Below are 4,878 nucleotides of genomic sequence, written 5' to 3'. Positions count from 1 at the left end.
GCTGATTAAGACATCAAATACAGGAAACAGGCTGATTAAGACATCAAATACAGGAAACAGGCTGATTAAGACATCAAATACAGGAAACAGGCTGAATAAAACATCATTTTAGCCATAGGCTGCGTTTAGACATTCAGCCCAATTCTGAACTTTTCCCCCACTGATTGGTCCCACTAACCAATCACATCAGATCTTTTGACATCTTGTCTTTTTCAGAGCTCGTCCGATTGGTTAAAATATCAGAATTAGACTGCCTATTTAAATGCGTAGAGACTCAGGACACAATCACATGTCATCTAATAATCACTGTTGCTGGGCAGATATTAAACTCAACTTACTATATAGTAATGGCGGCGCAAACTGTCTTTCTGTCCCTAAACAATCTTACAAGAGGGTCGAAAGAGAGACTAGCAACTGTAGCTAGGTCTCTGTGTTTGACGACACCTATTAGTCTGAAATGTAATGTTATATCTAAGCAGGCTGAGTTCCTACACATATCAGCCAGTCTGATGCAAAGGGAGAGGACCATTTGATAAAGGACCAGAGTCCATTATAATGACCTTAGACCTGGTTTGCAACATATTGATATGAGTAGTGAGCAGTGATACATTCAGCCACTCATCATCACCTAGAGAAGGCTTGTCTATAGGCGTACACAGTGAAGCAGGCTAGCTCTAGGTTTGCATCCCAAATGGCACCCTATTCGCTATATAGTACACTACTTTAGACCAGGGCCGATAGTGGGCCACTCCCTCTTCTCTTCTTTACATCCTCTGTGGCCTATAAGACTTCCTCTTTAGACCGCCTGTGACAGGAAAGGCAGGGGTGACAAACTGAAGTCCACACTGCCTCCTCCGCTGAACTCACAGTTACAGAGACMCCAGGGAGGCCTGTAGAAACAGTACCATCGTCAGTAAACTAATGCTAAGTATTTATCTATCCACCTATATGGCTAACAGGATGAGCATGGTTTAGCATCTAAGGCTCATCACAAGACTAACAAGGGGAGACTTACTGTTAACTCTCGTCTACATTCACTGAGGTTTCCTGGAGTGTGGATCTGATTCCCTTGTGTGGATTGTCTAGGAGGAAAGCCCTGGAACTTACTCACACTTCAGAAAAGCCAAGGACTTTACCAAAAACGGTGGACCTTACTAAACTAAGAGCATTGGACCTACTAAGAGAAGGACCTTGGACTCTAACCAACAGAAGGGCCTTGGACTCTAACCAACAGAAGGACCTTGGACTCTAACCAACAGAAGGGCCTTGGACTCTAACCAACAGAAGGGCATTGGACTCTAACCAACAGAAGGGCATTGGACTCTAACCAACAGAAGGACCTTGGACTCTAACCAACAGAAGTGCCTTGGACTCTAACCAACAGAAGGGCATTGGACTCTAACCAACAGAAGGGCCTTAGATCTAGTAAAAGAGCTTTGGACTCAAGGCTTAATAAGACTAGAGGAAAGGTTCGGACAGAAGAAGACAAGTTTTGACAGTGTTCCCTCCAGGTCAGAGGTGATGCAGTCTAGCTAACTATATGAAGAGGGTGACCGTGGACAATGTATGGCCTGTGTTCTTCTGTAGATACTGTAGCTCTTAACATCAGTAGTTCATCAGAATTACAATTCTCATCTTTCTTTTTATTTTGTTCTAGAACTGAATTGCCCATATGAGTGCCAGCAGTTAATATGAGACAGATCAGTTAAATAAATAAAACATTTAAATTAAATAGACAGATCAGGGTCTGTATGATGCCTCTCAGAGTAGGACTGCTGATCAAGGACCAGGTTCTCCTAGTCCATTCATTAGAATCTAAAAGCCAAAACTGGTCCTGGATCAGCACTCAGGCACTTTATGAATATAGACCCAGCTCATTTGCATACATTAAGAAAGTGAGTGTGACCTCTGTCCTGATGTGTGACGTTCTCAGCTGAGGCTGTTCAGTTGTTACAAAGTGGTGATGATGACCAGCATGAACGGAGCATGCTTTCTGGTAAGAGGTGTGTGTCAGTGTTGTAGTACTCGAGACCGCATATTGAGTTTCTCGGTCTTGTGTCGGTGTCGGATACATTTGTACTCGGTCTTGAACGGTGAGGACGCGTAATTTCTTCCGGAGAACAACCGAGACCAGCGGAGTAAAAATTCTTCCATTCAGTCAGCGCATAAAACCGCTTCTCCAGGCCAAATATAYACACTCCTTTCTCGAAACATTATCTTAACAGGCTTTATATATATTGTAGACATGTTTGCGCAGTGGCGAACCTGTTGACCTTCAGTGTGTGACAGGTTCGTGATTCTGAAAGGACAGCAACCGTAATACCAGCGCACTCATGTACAGTAGGAGTGTACTTTTTGTAAAACACAAAGGGCAAGTGGTGTAGTGGAGGGTATACGCAGATATKAACCATATACCCACTTTTATTTCAGTGGGCATTGCCTATATTCAGTCCTTAATCTCTACTCATGCGTATCAAAGTAGTGTAGTGGAGATATACGATTTATCAATTATGTAGTACAATAGAGAAATAATGCACAAAATATCCTACACAATCGCAAAGCACGTGAAATATATTCACATGCGTGCCGCACACAGCCTAGTTTCAGCAGAATATCATCTGTAGACAGCAGGAGTGTGCAGCTCTCAACTGGTTTTGGCATGTAGCAGCTCACAGAATATGAACATCGGTAGCCGGTAGGGTAGGAAAGACGTTTCAACTTATGATATCTACCAGTAAATGTTAAATAAGACAACAATGTCGGTGTACTCAAACCAGGTATTGAAAAAGTTTAGTCCGAATTGTTGGTTAGTAGGCTATTTGTGATGCGCAATTGTTTGCATCAGGGGCGTAGAGACAGAGGCCCACCCACTGGGGAGCCAGGCCCTGACAGGCCCACCCAATCAGATTGATGTGGTTTAAGCATTGTTGTGGCCTTAGACCATCACATGTTTGTATTTTTTTCTATTTTAAAAAAGTGTGATTTTGAGAGTGAAAATCTTTTAAAAATCTATAGGAAAAGTCTTCAAATAAAACAGGATTTTTTACACAGGGTGCCTTTCCTACGCTGGGCAGGCCGTTATTGACAATATTTGAGTACACCCACTTCTCCAGGCACCACTACACCACTGCATAGGGCCGATGGAAAGACAGCAGTCACACACAGCATGATGGGGTACATCAACACTACACCACTGCATAGGGCCGATGGAAAGACAGCAGTCACACACAGCATGATGTTAAATCACCACTACACACCGCATAGGGCCGATGGAAGAATCAGCAGTCACACACAGCATGATGTTAAATCACCACTACACCACTGCATAGGGCCGATGGAAAGACAGCAGTCACACACAGCATGATGTTAAAGGATAAGCAGTCCATAAACTAGGACATAAGCCAGTAGTTCCCAATCATAAGAATACAAAAACACAACCATTAAGCATTTCCCAATTGAAATGTACAACTATTACTTCCCATTGCAAAAAAGCATTTCAAGTTTAGCACACAAATTAACCAAGTTTAAAGTTTAAAGTGGAACTACAGCGTTTTAACTACTTTGCAGATATGAAATAAACAGACAATCATAATATCATTAAAAAATATAAAATTCCCAGTTTATGCTACAAAACCAACTTTATAAGAGGTTTTAAAAATAGGTTGTATTTGACTCAACATTCCATGACGTACACTAAGRCATTGTTGGCAGAATAGATGGATGCAGTTCAATACATGATTAATATAATTCACCAATAAATTTCTTGGTAGACCAAAAACTATTGCTATCTAGTTGTAAATCACAGCTGGCCTGGTACATTGTTTGCTGCCTCCATTCAGGATGCACTGGTTCAGTTTCAAAGACTCAATATTCTGGACAAAAAATGGACAAAAGTAACTAAGGCTGGGAATGTCAATACAATCAAACTAGCAAGGGCAATGATTACAAGTCAGTTATAATGTGGCTAATAGGCTAGCATATCTATTTATGTAGCAAGCTAAAAACACGGAGCCTAACATTAGCTAGATAGCTAGCTGCTAGGAGGATGTCATGTAATTGGAGGAGTGGGTGAATGAATTACTTTTTTCCCTCATATCGTTTCTCGGTGGCTACACACAGCTAGAGATGCAGGTGTCATTTGGTTAGCTAGCAAGAACTTGAATGACTGTTATCCAGTTAGCATATCTCTTGCTTTCGCAAATTCACTCTGGCTATCTACTCCGATTTCAGAGCACTCTCGTCTGAGTGTGCTAGAGCGAAGAACAACTGATGAATTTACGAATGAGCAACACCCACTAAATATGACCGGTGTCAGTAAATTTAGGCAAAAAAAGTAATAGTTAGTTAAGATCGCTCTAGATAACATGTAAACAGCCTAACCAACTCTGCTACGATGAGTAAAATGGTCAGAGTGAAGTGTTCTCTCATTTGTGTCTGGAAGTACACTACCGATCAATAGTTTTAGAACACCTACTCATTCAAGGGTTTATCTTAATTTTTACTATTTTCTACATTGTAGAATAACAGTGAAGACATCACAACTATGAAATAACACATATGGAATCATGTAGTAACCAAAACAAGTGTTAAACAAATCAAAATATATGTTATATTTGAAATTCTTCAAATAGCCACCCTTTGCCTTGATGACAGCTTTGCACACTCTTGGAATTTTCTCAACCAGCTTCACCTGGAATTACATTTACATTTAAGTCATTTAGCAGACGCTCTTATCCAGAGCGACTTACAAATTGGTGCATTCACCTTATGACATCCAGTGGAACAGCCACTTTACAATAGTGCATCTAAATCTTTTAAGGGGGGGGGGGAGAGAGTATTGTAATGAAATGTATGAAAGTTATATCTACCGTGCGGACC

The sequence above is a fragment of the Salvelinus sp. IW2-2015 genome, unplaced genomic scaffold (assembly GCF_002910315.2).
Source record: "Salvelinus sp. IW2-2015 unplaced genomic scaffold, ASM291031v2 Un_scaffold1371, whole genome shotgun sequence".
NCBI lineage: Eukaryota > Metazoa > Chordata > Actinopteri > Salmoniformes > Salmonidae > Salvelinus > Salvelinus sp. IW2-2015.
Note: the sequence above shows the minus strand (reverse complement) of the source record.